Source organism: Mauremys reevesii, linkage group 24 (genome assembly GCF_016161935.1).
Source record: "Mauremys reevesii isolate NIE-2019 linkage group 24, ASM1616193v1, whole genome shotgun sequence".
NCBI lineage: Eukaryota > Metazoa > Chordata > Testudines > Geoemydidae > Mauremys > Mauremys reevesii.
Genome location: NC_052646.1, coordinates 16558079 through 16572588, shown reverse-complemented (window position 1 = coordinate 16572588; position 14510 = coordinate 16558079). Strand labels below are relative to the sequence as shown.

General features: G+C 49.8%; 1 long non-coding RNA gene across 1 annotated transcript; it reads right to left on the bottom strand.

The window, feature by feature from the left end:
* Positions 1–3319: 3319 nt before the first annotated feature.
* LOC120390050 lies at positions 3320–5220 on the bottom strand. Its single transcript, XR_005591018.1, has 2 exons — positions 5093–5220; positions 3320–3601 (listed from the first exon to the last, which is right to left on the bottom strand). It is a non-coding gene; the product is annotated as an uncharacterized LOC120390050 (long non-coding RNA).
* Between the last annotated feature and the right edge of the window lie 9290 nt (positions 5221–14510).

Here is a 14510-nt window from a genome sequence, read left to right as displayed (position 1 = left end):
AGCAGATCAGGCACAGGGGCACCAGTTTAATAGTCTCGCCTAGGTCACCATAAATCCTAAGGACGGCCCTGTACACCTTTCTCTGCTAGACTGAAGAGCTCGTTGTTAAATATTTGTCCCCCTTGTAGGTACTTATCGGCTGTCATTAAGTCACCCCTTAACCTTCTCCTTGGTAACCAAAGTATATTGAGTTCCCTGAGTCTTGCACTATAAGGCCTGTGTTTTAATCATTTAATCACCCTTGTGATGTGCTACATCCCGGGCCCCCTGAGAGAGTTAAACTGTACGGCTTGTGTTGTGTGTGTAAGCAGAGTCAGGATGAGCTCTACCCTGACATCTGGTGGTGAATTATGGGGAGTGTGTAAAGAATTTCAAAGAGAGGCAAAGATTCGCATTGCAATAGCCCATGGCAGCCTGGGATGGTTATTTTGACAGCTGGGATCCCCAATTTCTTTGTTATTGGGGCAGGAAGGGGAAAAACTGCTGTCACCCTAATTATGTGAATGAGGAACTATGAGACTGCTTTATGCCAGAAATGACTCAACCTACATTAAATAGTACTTGCTAGACAAGGGACATGGGTTCCAAAACCCAGTGAATTGAGAGAGGGTGGGAAGTGGTGTGTGTATCTGATGGCATGGGTGCCTTTTGAGGGCTTGGAGCACCAATTGCACATCCTCCTCTCTCCACTGTTGAAGAGCAGAGCTAATTTTGAATCCTTTAGGAGTCCATCTAGAGGCTGCTGACCTGAATTAATGTTGGGCCAATGGTGCACCGGCATGGGGTCTCCCCTGCTACAAGCTGAAACCACTAAAAGCTGAAATTACTGAAAGAGCTGAGCTTACTGAGCCGAGATCATGGAGTGTTGTGTCAACTAGTGGGGGGAGCCTGAACATCTATCGCTAAGCGGCTGGCAGAGTGGAGCAGTCTGCAGCACGTTGGAGCAGCCCATGGAGCAGTGAGCAGTGTGGAGCGGTTTGTGGGGATGGCTGACGCGGTTCACGGGTCGGCTGGAGGAGCGGCACAGCTGGTGGAGTGGAGCCAGTCATGGTGAAGGCTGCAGCAGAACTCCACGGAGAAGCGGAGCAGTCGGCCCTGGCCCACGTAAGGTGTCCCTTAGCACCCTGTGTGCGTGACCCCCCCCCCCATTTCCACCCAGGCTGGGGGGGTGAAACTCTGCAGATAAACTTTTGAACTCTGGGGTGGCACTGACCAGAGACACAGACTTTTGGGTTGTTGGACTTTGGGGTGATTGGACTTAAGACCCTACGGGGGAAAGGACACTGCCAAATGTACTTGGGGGTGGGTTTTTTTGCTTATGGTTTGTGTATAGTCCTGTTTGTGGTGTCTCTCCAACGTGATGCCGCATTGTTTCCCTTCTTTTTTAAAAGGATTTTGCTACACTCTGACTCTGTGCTTGCGAGAGGGGAAGTATTGCCACCTAGAGGCGCCCGGGGGGGTGGTATGTAATTGTGCCAGGTCACTGGGTGGGGGCCCGAGCCGGGTTTTCATTCCGTTATTGAAACGGAACCCCTGGATACTGAACCCGGCCCTTGTTGCTGCCAACTCAGAGGGGCAGAAGGGTTACATGTGTTCAGTGGGATTCTGGGAGAGGGTCTGTTTAAGATACAGCGTAAGTTGAGGGGGCAGCACTGATACCGGGGGGTGGGGGTTGGACTGCATTGCAACTCTCAACAGGGGGTGCTTGAGAGAGGATCAGCACCTCATAGGGAGGGACCTCCAGACGGGCAGTGCCTGGGCTCTGTTCAGACCCCAGCGGCTTAAAATATGGAAGGCAGCTGCTGGGACTCCCTGCAGCAATCTGGTGAGTGGCCAAGAGGGGGCGCTCAATCCAAGCTGTGACAGCTGCTCCCTAACAGGTTGTGTGGGTGTTGCCGCTTGTGCTGTCACAATCCAGGAGAGTGAGGAGAGGGGCTCTGGAAGGAGCTACCACTGTTTTTCCCATTAGTGTTCGACAGCTGCCCGTATTGAAATGATCCAAACAGCAGCCCTGCATCCATGTGTTTTGCAAACCATATTGTTCTACTGCCCTAGACTGGGATTTTCAGACAGGCCTAAGGAAGTTGGGTGGCCAGGTCCTTTACTCCTTTATTCTCCTCTGAAAAATGCCACTCTAATGTCTTTTTTTTTTTCTGAAAAGATTTTGTTTGTCCTGTGAAGGATGAATAGTGCCGGTCCTGGCGAGGGGGAGAGGATGAGGATGAGAAGCCAGTGGAAGGGGCTGAAGCCCAAAATAATTTAGAACAAATTAAATCTTCTCATAAGTTTGTGCCATAACTTGTGTCCTTTGAAGAAGCAAGACTGAGGTGCAGTTTCTGGGTTGTTTTGATGGCAGCGAATGCCTGTGTGATGTTCAGGCCAAAAGAGTGTAACTGTTCGGGAAAGGGTTCGTTTTACGGAGTGCAGGGAGACATCTCCAGACCTCTGGGGAGTATCTGCTGGAACATCTACCCTGAAAGGAAAATTGCCACTTGTTCTCCCAGCCACAGCCCTGGGAACTGCCGCTCTGGAGCTCAGTTGACAGACCCTTTTCCTTCCTGCTCCATTGGATTTGTGAGTTGCTCAATTATTTATTGTTTCTCGGTGCTTCCCACCCGAGGGAGAGGGAAGGATACTGGAGAGCACAACCTGTTCCCCCTGCCTCACCTGCACAAAGTTCAGAATTCTCCAACAGAAATGACAGCACTTGGGCCTGGTCTAAACGTGAGGCCGTTCACCTCAACCTAATTCTGTCAGTGTCCACACTGCAGCCTTGTCCCGCTGATGAAAGTGCCCTACTACAGCGACATCATAACCCCACGAGAGGCGTAGCACTTGTGTTGGTGTAGTTACGGTGACGCAGTGTCTGTGCAAACACTGTGTTACTTACATAGGCTGTTTGCTGTCTTGAGCCCGGCTACCCCCGGTCCCCCACTCCCAGCCAGGCTGCTGCCCGGAGGCTCCCTGCTTCCCGTTCAGGGAGTCGAACCCTGGGCAGCTGGACCCTGCTCTCACTGGGGGTGATGGGGCGGGGGAGGCAGCTGGGCTCCTGGAGGGGAGCTGCACGGAACCGAGAGCTTTGGCTCTCAGCCTCCCACCCTGCCCCTCTCTAGTGTGTGGAAGCGCTCCTGGTGAGGACACGCACCACCGACAGGAGGAGGGTAGTGTGGACATCAGCCACCACAGTAATTACTAACATAGGTCAACTTAGGGCTGTAGTGTAGACGTGCCCTGAGAATGGAGCAAATCCCACGCCAGTCTGGAAGTCAAATTAATTTACCGAGAAACATTTAAAAAACAAACAATCCCAAAGCTTTTATGTGCAGTTGCATTTATTTGTATTTTTGCAAAGCTCTTGGCATTCCCCAGGGCAACAGAGGGACAGAGCTCTTTGTCCCCTGTTACATCGAGAGACACCACAATCAATGGACAGCACAGTGATCAGTTAGAGTCCCAATCAGTATGATTTATGATTCTCGCGTGGCATTTGATTGGTCAGGAGAGGTGAGAGGCAGCAGCACGGGAAGCGTAATGGCATCGTCGACGGTTCATCAAATCTGGTTTCATCAGCCTGTCTCTTATTAATTCATCATTCCAGGTCCTGCTGGGCCAGGGAGAGATGGCAAACAGCAATTACAGTCCCAGTAACCCACTGGGAATAAGACAAGTACCCTCCCCCATACCCTGAAGGAATTCCACCCCTTTCCATCCCCAGCCAGCTGGGTGCATCTTACATCAGTGCCCTTTGCAAACTGTGTTATTGATAGACTGGGAAAGGGAGTCAGAGAGGAGTCAGAGCCCCGCCGATCAGCTCCTCCCTCTGCCCCAGCAGTGGGCAGCGGTGGGCAGGAGGTGCTGGGGGCGAGGGAGTGGGAGCGAGGGTGGTGCACGCGTGGGGGAAGGGGTGAGTCTGGCAAAAGCCCCTAGTGCAGACTTCACATCAGCTTAGGTGAGTCACTTCCCCTCTCTGGGCCTTTCTTTCCTCTCTTTGCCTTCCTTCATTTCGTCTGATCGGTCACTGTTAAATGTACCAACATCACTTTACAGACTGTCAGAGCCTACTGCCTCTGGAGTATCTATGGGCAGAGCACCACCAGCAGGGCTCAATGTGCCCCCAAACCACTAGGCAGACAAGGGCAGGAGTGATTTAGTGCTGCTCTTTCTCCGATCTCGTTGAAATGATGCTGGTTTCGTGACAGTGGCTGAGCCAAGCAGCTACTGGGGTGGGAAATTCCCCAGCTACCTGGTTGATTTCCGGCTTCCCTTCTACTGAAATATTTCTTACATCCCCGCATGCTTCATTGGCTTCTATGTTAGGAAACCATTTTTTAAAATGGGATAAATTCTTTTCTGATGTAAATGGGCATTTCTCTGTTGACTTCAGTGGTGCAAGGCCGATTTACATCTGCTGGGGAACTGCTCCCTGGTGTAGTTGAGACCGTGTATATGAATGTCCCTGGTGGTGCTATTATCCCCAGTCCAAAGGTGCAGAACGAGAGGGGTCCCAGTGAATCACAGCTGCCAGTGTGTCTGATTCCGCTGGGAACTGGTTCTTATCATGGCTATAAAGATCAGAGCCCACAGAGACCCAACAAACCGGCTACGGGGATAATGGGAGAAATGACGCTGCAAAGAACACCTGGATTAACTCAGACACCCCCCTCTGGGATTTAGAAGCCCATTGCTCTGCCTTTTGCCTTAATCCTTTCACATCTGTCTAGGCTTTTCTGGCTGACCACTGGGCTTGACATCCTGAATGACACACGGCACAGAATTTCACCCAATGATTCCTGCATCTAGCCCATAACTTCTGTTCTATTTCAAGCATAACTTTTCTGAACATATCCCATCGAGATTTAAAGACTTTAAGGGATGAAGGCCATATCTACACTACCATTTAGGTCAGCAAAACTTGATGTCGCTCAGCGGTGCAAAATAAATACCCCCCAGAGAGAAACAGATTTCGCCAGCATAAGCGGTAGTGTGCCCTAATGTGTGTCTCCTTCTTCCTATATCTCCGCATGTTTAATCTGATTTAAAGGTACCAGGCTAATGTAAAAGTGCCAAAGGAGAGTAAATTCTGAATACTCACAGCCACGCTCCGTCCATACCGTCCTTTAACCTACAGGAAAAAAGCAAGTTACTAAAACATTAATTCCTTGTTGCTGCTCTTTCTCTGGGAGCAGTGAAATGAAAATGATGCCCTGAAAGTAACTGGACTCAAACAGCTGCTGGTTGGGAAACGGGAGCCAGTGTGGTCTGGTGAAAAGGGAGCTGGGCTGGGAGACAAGAGCTCGGGGATCTGTTTTGGGCTCTGCCACTGACTTTTCCCAGTGCCTTTAGGTGAGTTGCTTCCCCTGCCTGTGCCGTTCTTTCCTCTCTTTGCCTTCCTTCATTTCATCTGATCGGCAGGGCCGGCTTTAAGCCGATTCGCCCGATTCCTGGGAATCGGGCCCCGCACCTAAGAGGGCCCCGCACCTTTGGCGCGTTTTTAATTTTTTTTTTTACTTACTCTAGCTGCCGTCTCTCTGCTCCGGGGTCTTCTGTGGCCCCGCTCCCCTGACCAAAGCGCAGACGGGAGAGCGGCTGCCCCACAGCCTCGCTCTCCCGGCTGCAGCTCCGGCCGGAGCGCGGCAAGCCCCGCGGCCCCGGCTGCAGCTCCGGCCGGAGCGCGGCAAGCCCCGCGGCCCCGGCTGCAGCTCCGGCCGGAGCGCGGCAAGCCCCGCGGCCCTGGCTGGAGCTTCGGCCGCAGTGCGGCAAGCCCTACCCTGCAGCCCCGCTCTCCCAGTTGGTGCCCTGGGGTAGCGGGGGGCTCCGGGGACTATTGAAAGTGCTGGGGCTCCAGCTATCTCTGCCACCCCGGTCCTTTAAATAGCCGCCGGAGCCCCGGGTTGCCCCTATGCATTCATCAGGGCTCCCGCGGCTATTTAAAAGGTCTGAGGCGGGGTAGAAGCAGGGGAGCCCCGGGCCCTTTAAATAGCCCCCAGAGCCCTGGGATAGAGGGGGTCTTGGGGGCTATTTAAAGGGCCAGGGCTCCAGCTGCCTCTGCTGCAGCCCTTGCCTTGCCATGCCTGCACCAGCTCTGCCCCCCCCATGCCTGCAGCCAGCTCTGCACCCTGTGCCCACAGCCAGCCCCTGCCAAACCCCCTGCCCTGTCTCCAGCCAACCCCTGCCACACACCCCTGTGGCCCTGCCCAAAGCCAGCCAGCCCTTCACACACCCCTGCCCGCACCCAGCCCTGCACCCCCTGCTCTGTCTCCAGCCAACCCCTGCTGCACCCCTGTCATAAACAGATAGTTAAGGGTTAAGGTCTCTTTTACCTGTAAAAGGTTAACATGCAGTACCTGATGACCACCTGACCAGAGGACCAATCAGAGACGAGATAATTTCAAATCTCTGTGGAGGGAAGCCTTTGTCTGTGTTCTTTGTTAGAGCTCTCTTTGGATCTAAGAGAGGTCAGTCGTGTCTCCAAGTTCTCCTGGAGTAGTTTCTACTATTTAATAGTGAGTATTAATTAGAAAGGCGGATTAGTCTTTTAAGTTGCTTTCTATATTTGCAGTTGTGTGTTTGCTAAAGGAAATTCTTTATTTCTGTATGCTGATATTGCTTTGTCTGAGAAAGGGGGGAGGGGGAATTCTCTCCCGAGATTGATAAGTTTAGACCATGTATTGTTCTATCTTGGATTACAGAGACAAGTTACTTTCTTTTATTCTTTAATAAATTCTTTTCTTTTAAAACTTGGTTAATTCCTTCTCTTGTGGAGATTCAAGGAAGGGACGGGGAAGAGTGAGTTCCTCCTAAGGGTGATTCACAAAGTTGAATTGGTGGGTCTCTCTCCAGTGTGGCTAGGAGAGAGGGAGGGGGGATGTGGGCTGCTTCCCTGTGTGTTGATTCAAGGAGTTTGAATCAAGGTATCTCTCTCTCCGGAGCAGGCTGGAGAGAGGGAAGGGGGGAGGGGAACTGGCTGTTTCTCTCTCTGGTGAGATTCAAGGGGTTTGAATCTGGGTTCCCCAGGGAAGCTTGGGGGACAGGCAGTGTGTCAGACACTTTAACTGACTGGTGGCAGCGAAAACCAGATCTAAACTAGAATTTTAGTTTAGAGGGAAACCAAGGCAGGTCCCCACATTGGAACCCAACAGCTCCAAGTGGGGGTGAGACCTATGACAACCCCCCTGCCTGAAGCCAGCCAGTCCCACAATCCTCTGTCTCCAGCCCTGACAACCCCTGCTGCACTCCCCTGCGGCCCTGCCTGAAGCCAGCCAGCCCACCCCACACCCCCGTCTCCAGCCAGCCCCATACCCCTTGCCTTGCCTGCAGCCAGACCCTACCTCCAGTCAGCCCCTGCCCTGCCTCCAACCAGCCCCATGTCCACTGCTGCCCTGCAGTTCCCAGGGATTGGCGGTGACCCACACATGTGAAACGGCGTTCATTAATAACAATCAACAGCATATATGAATCAATGTACATAATATATAATTGTATTATATATTATATAATATAATATATAATATATTATATATATATAATATATACATAATATATAATTTTATTATTTATATAGTTATGGAAAGTAAATAATAGAAGGAAGAAATGAAAGGCTTTTTTTTTTAGTCATCCCTGCCAGGGCCCCGCCAAAAATGTTCGAATTGGGCCCCGCACTTCCTAAAGCAGGCCCTGCTGATCGGTCACAGCGAAATGCACCAGAATCACTTTACAGACTCTCAGAGTCAACTGCCTCTGGAGTATCTATGGGCAGAGCACCACCAGCAGGGCTCAGTGTGCCCCCAAACCGCTAGGCAGACAAAGGCAGGAGTGATTTAGTGCTGCTCTTTCTCCAATACCATTGAAATGATGCTAGTTTCATGGCAGTGGCTGAGCCAGGCAGCTCCTGGCGTGGGAAATTTCCCAGCTACCTGGTCGATTTCTGCCCTCCCTTCTATTACATAAGAACATAACATAAGAACATAAGAGAGGCCGTGCGGGTCAGACCAAAGGTCCATCTAGCCCAGTATCTGTCTACCGACAGTGGCCAATGCCAGGTGCCCCAGAGGGAGTGAACCTAACAGGAAAAGATCAAGTGATCTCTCTCCAGCCATCCATCTCCATCCTCTGACGAACAGAGGCTAGGGACACCATTCTTACCCATCCTGGCTAATAGCCATTTATGGACTTAGCCACCATGAATTTATCCAGTTCCCTTTTAAACATTGTTATAGTCCCAGCCTTCACAACCTCCTCAGGTAAGAAGTTCCACAAGTTGACTGCGCTCCGTGAAGAAGAAATTCCTTTTATTTGTTTTAAACCTGCTGCCTATTAATTTCATTTGGTGACCCCTAGTTCTTGTATTATGGGAATAAGTAAATAACTTTTCCTTATCCACTTTCTCAACATCACTCATGATTTTATATACCTCTATCATGTCCCCCCTTAGTCTTCTCTTTTCCAAGCTGAAGAGTCCTAGCCTCTTTAATCTTTCCTCGTATGGGACCCTCTCTAAACCCCTAATAATTTTAGTTGCCCTTTTCTGAACCTTTTCTAGTGCTAGAATATCTTTTTTGAGGTGAGGAGACCACATCTGTACACAGTATTCGAGATGTGGGCGTACCATGGATTTATATAAGGGCAATAATATATTCTCAATCTTATTGTCTTATCCCCTTTTTAATGATTCCTAACATCCTGTTTGCTTTTTTGACCGCCTCTGCACACTACAATATTTTTTGAAATATTTCCTAGAGCCCCACGTCCTTCATTGGCTTCCATGTCATGAACCCTCTTTTTTCAAATGGGCTAAATTCTATACTGGTGTAAACTGGCATTTCTGTATTGACTTCAGTGGCACGAGGCCGATTTACATCTGCTGGGGAGCTGCTCCCTGGTGTGGTTGAGACCATGTATACGATTGTCCCTGGTGTCACTACAGCTATCCCGGTGCATTTTTGTCGCTGCAGTTTATTCTACCCCCTCCTGAGCAAAATAAGCTATGCAAGCAAAAGCACAGTTTTGCTGCTATAACTGTGTCTTACATGAGGGGCTTTTGCCATGTTAGCCAGGGACCAAACATCTTCCTACCCCAGACCAACACCACTGTGCCAGGGGAAGTCTGTCGTGTAGACATGTCTCCAGACAGCTCTGTGATGGGGAACATTCCCACTGCCCTTCTTTCTCGGTGCTGGGATTAACCTCCAGAGTCTGGCAGTTTCCTGGCTCCTCAGGATAAGAATTCGAGCTGGTTGGAATTTTGACGTCGGGGGAGAGAGGCTGATTTCAACATGCTGGGGACCTGCTCCATTGTATAGTTAAGAGTGTGTTTGTGATTGTCCATGGTGATACTATTATGCCAGGGCCCTGGAGCCGAATGACAGGATTCCCAGCGAATCACAGCTCCCGGCATGTACGATTCCAACTAGCAGGGGTGGGAGGGCAATCAGGGTCACAGCGCCCCCCCCCAATAGTCATTGGGGACAGAAAACTTCTCTGGGACCGGGGCCGTGGAGGAAGGGAATATCAAGTTCCTGCCAGGGCTGGAGCCAGGTGGGTTGGGGTGGGAGGAGAGCGAGATCCCCCTGGGGCCGGCTGGGGGTGGGAGGAGCGTGAGGTTCTGTGCCCCACCCTAAAAGGGGTCAAATTTAAATTCCTGCGCATGCCCCTGCAAAGTGGCAAGTGATTCTTCAGCTGGTTCTAAAGAACAGGCCCACAGAGATGGAACAAACCGGCTACTAGTATTAGAGGGGAAGTGAAACTGCATAAAACATCTGGATTAACTCCTGGATTAACCCCTTTGGGATTTAGAAGCCCATTGCTCTGTTTTTTATCCCAATCCTTCCACATCTGTCAGGGCTATTCCAACTGACACTTCCGCAGGGTTTGGGCTTTCTAAGAGGGGCTGGGATAATATAAAACAGCCTCACAACAAAGCAAATGTGATTACTCACCCTAAAACAGGAACCTAGCTAGTCTCCCAGAAGCCTGCAAGGAAATTGCTGGGAGTTAATTGCTGCTGCTCTTTCTCCAATGCGATCAGAGTTCCCTCTCATTGTCCATAGCTTAACCACACCACGGCTACACTAGCAGCGCTGTGTCAGTATGGTGATCCCAGCGTACTACTGCACTTTTGTCGGTGTAGCTTATTCTAGCTGTCTCTGAGCAAAATGATCTCTATGGCAAATGCACGATTTTGCTGCTATGAAAGTATCTCCACTAGGGACATTAGCTAGCAAAGCCACTTCAGTCTGATGTCAAATATCTTCGGTCCCCAAACCAACACCGCTTTTCCAGCAGAAGTCTGTGGTGTAGAGATGTCTCCAGACAGCTCTGTGATGGGCAACGTTCCCACTGCCCTTCTTTCTCTGTCCTGGGATTAATCTCCAGAGTTTTAAAGTTTCCCTACTGCTCGGGATAAGAATTCAAGCTGGTTCGAATTATTACAAAGGGGTTATTTTCTTGATTGACCTCCTGCATAGCACAGGGTACAGAATCTCACCCAATAGGATGATCAGATGTCCTGATTTTGTAGAGACAGTCATGATATTTGGGGCTTTTTCTTATATAGGCACCTTTTACACCCTGCCCACTGTTCCGATTTTTCACACTTCCTTTCTGGTCACCCTATCACCCAATGATTCCTGCATGTAGCCCATAACTTCTGTTCTATTTCGAGCATGCCTTTTCTGAACATATCCCATCGAGATTTAAAGGCTTTCGGTGATTAAGGCCCTATCTCCATTACCATTTTTCTTGGCAAAATTTATGTGGCCCAGGGTGTGAAAAAAACATCCCCCTACGTGACATAAGTTTTCCCAGCACAGACAGCAGTGTGCACAGCGCTATGTTGGTGGGAGAGCTTCTCCGGCGGCTCGTTGGGGGTGGTTTCATTACATCGATGGGAGAGCTCTCTCCCGTCTGCATAGAGCGGCTACACGAGGGATCTTACAGTGGCAGAGCTGCATCGGTACAGCCATGCCGCTGTAAGGTCTCTGGCATAGACATTGTGAGAGACTCCATCACATCCTGGGTTAATCGTTCCAAAGGTTAACAAATACTCTTAAAATTAACAAAGAATCCTGTGGCACCTTATAGACTAACAGACGTTCTGCAGCATGAGCTTTCGTGGGTGAATACCCACTTCTTCACAGCGCTATGTTGGTGGGAGAGCTTCTCCGGCGGCTCGTTGGGGGTGGTTTCATTACATCGATGGGAGAGCTCTCTCCCGTCTGCATAGAGCGGCTACACGAGGGATCTTACAGTGGCAGAGCTGCATCGGTACAGCCATGCCGCTGTAAGGTCTCTGGCATAGACATTGTGAGAGACTCCATCACATCCTGGGTTAATCGTTCCAAAGGTTAACAAATACTCTTAAAATTAACAAAGAATCCTGTGGCACCTTATAGACTAACAGACGTTCTGCAGCATGAGCTTTCGTGGGTGAATACCCACTTCTTCACAGCGCTATGTTGGTGGGAGAGCTTCTCCGGCGGCTCGTTGGGGGTGGTTTCATTACATCGATGGGAGAGCTCTCTCCCGTCTGCATAGAGCGGCTACACGAGGGATCTTACAGTGGCAGAGCTGCATCGGTACAGCCATGCCGCTGTAAGGTCTCTGGCATAGACATTGTGAGAGACTCCATCACATCCTGGGTTAATCGTTCCAAAGGTTAACAAATACTCTTAAAATTAACAAAGAATCCTGTGGCACCTTATAGACTAACAGACGTTCTGCAGCATGAGCTTTCGTGGGTGAATACCCACTTCTTCACAGCGCGATGTTGGTGGGAGAGCTTCTCCGGCGGCTCGTTGGGGGTGGTTTCATTACATCTGAAGAAGTGGGTATTCACCCACGAAAGCTCATGCTGCAGAACGTCTGTTAGTCTATAAGGTGCCACAGGATTCTTTGTTGCTTTTACAGATCCAGACTAACACGGCTACCCCTCTGATACTCTTAAAATTAGCACCTTTTGTTTTCATGCAGTTTGTCTAGCTTCGGTTTTAGATTATTGGATCTTTTCTTCCTTTCTTTGATTAAAGAGCCATCTCCCATCAGAAGTCCCTTCCCCCTGCAGTTACGTGTATACCAGGATCGAGTCACCTCTTATCTGTCTCTGTGATCAATTAAATAAATTGCGCTGCTTGTCTTTGGACTCCCTGGGCTCTCTCAGCTACCCTAACCTCTGAGCCCACCTCTGGAGGCCAATGGCCTTCCTATGCTTAATCTGATTTTAAGGTCCCAAACTAATGTAAAAGCCCCAAAGGAGAGTAAATTCTGAATACTTACACCCAGGTTTCGTTCAAATCGTCCATCAACCTACAGGAAAAAAGCAAGTTACTAAAACATTAATTACTTGCTGCTGCTCTTTCTCTGGCAGCAGGGAAATGAAAATGATGCCCTGACAGGAACTGGACTCAAACGGCTGCTGGTTGGGAAATGGGAGCCAGTGTGGTCTGGTGAAAAGGGAGCTGGGCTGGGAGACAAGAGCTCGGGGATCTGTTCTGGGCTCTGCTGTTGACTTTCCCAGTGACTTTAGATGAGTTGCTGCCCCTGCCTGTGCCTTTCTTTCTTCTCTTTGCCTTCCTTCATTTAGTGTGATCGGTCACAACTAAATGCACCAGAATCACTTTACAGACACTCACAGTCAAGTGTCTTTGAAGAGCACCACCAGCAGGGCTCAATGTGAATTTTTTTCTACACTGACCTCCTGAATGACACAGGGCAGAGAATCTCACCCAGTGATTCCTGTGTCTAGCCCATAACTTCAGTTCTATTTTGAGCATAACTTTCCTAAAGAGAGCCCATCAAGATTTAAAGACTTTCGGTCATTAAGGCCCTATCTACATTACCATTTATGTCGGCAAAACTTATGTCGTTCGGGGCTGTGAACAAAATACCCCCGTGAGTGACATACGTTTCGCCAGCATAAACAGCAGTGTGCACAGCGCTAGGTTGGTGAGAGAGCTGGACTCCCGGGGCTCTCTCAGCTAACCTGGCCTCTGAGCCCACCTCTGGAGGCCAATGGGCTTCCTATGTTTAATCTGATTTAAAGGCTAATGTAAAAGCCCCAAAGGAGAATAAATTCTGAATACTCACAGACAAATCACCTTCATGGCTTAAATCAGCCTGGAAGAAAAAAGAAAACAGTTGATAAAACATTAATTACTTGCTGCTGCTCTTTCTCTGGCAGCAGTGAAATGAAAATGATGCCCTGAAAGGAACTGGACTCAAATGGCTGCTGGTTGGGAAATGGGAGCCAGTGTGGTCTGGTGAAAAGGGAGCTGGGCTGGGAGACAAGAGCTCGGGGATCTGTTCTGGGCTCTGCTGACTTTCCCAGTGACTTTAGATGAGTCACTTCCTCTCTGGGCCGTTCTTTCTTCTCTTTGTCTTCCTTCATTTCGTCTGATCGGTCACTCTTAAATGCACCAGAATCACTTTACAGACTCTCAGAGCCAACTGCCTCTGGAGTATCTATGGGCAGAGCACCACCAGCAGGGCTCAATGTGCCCCCAAACCGCTAGGCAGACAAGGGCAGGAGTGATTTAGTGCTGCTCTTTCTCCGATATCGTTGAAATGATGCTGGTTTTGTGTCAGTGGCTGAGCCAGGCAGCTTCCGGGGTGGGAAATTTCCCAGCTCCCTGGTTGATTTCCGGCTTCTACTGAAATATTTCTTACATCCCCACATGCTTCATAGGCTTCTATGTTAGGAAACCATTTTTTTAAAATGGGCTAAATTCGATTCTAATGTAAATTGGCATTTGTCTATTGACCTCAGTGGCGCGAGGCCGATTTACATCTACTGGGGAGCTGCTCCCTGCTGCAGTTGAGACCATGTATATGATTGTCCCTGGTGATACTGTTATCCCCACTCCAGAGGTGCAGAATGAGAGGGGTCCCAGTGAATCGCAGCTGCCAGTGTGTCTGACTCCACTGAGAAGTGGTTCTTATCACCATTGTAGAGAACAGAGCCTAGAGAGGCCCAGCAAACCATCTACTGGGATAATGGGAGAACTGACACTGCAAAGAACACCTGGATTATCTCTGACACCCCGCTCTGGGATATCCCCCTCTGACAACCCCTACTGCAATATCTCGTAGATGCCCCGCTTGGATGCTTCATTGTCTGCCATGGTAGGAAACTCTTTTTCAAGTGGGCCCAATTCTATTCTGGTGTAAACTGCCACTACTCTATTGACATAGAGCGAGGCTGACTTCCACATGCTGGGGACCTGCTCCAGTGTATAGTTAAGAGTGTGTTTCTGATTGTCCATGGTGATACTATTATCCCACGGCCCTGTGGAGCTGAATGCCATGGAGGCAGGGAATATCAAGTTCCTGCCAGGGCTGGGGTCGGGTGGAGGGAGGGGAGCAGCGACATCCTCACGGGGCAGGGTGGGTGAGGGAGGAGCGTGAGCTTCTGTGCCCCCCACACCCAAAAAGGGTCAAATTTAAATTCCTGCACATGCCCCTGCAAAGTGGCAAGTGATTCTTCAGATGGTTCTAAAGAACAGGCCCACAGAGATGGA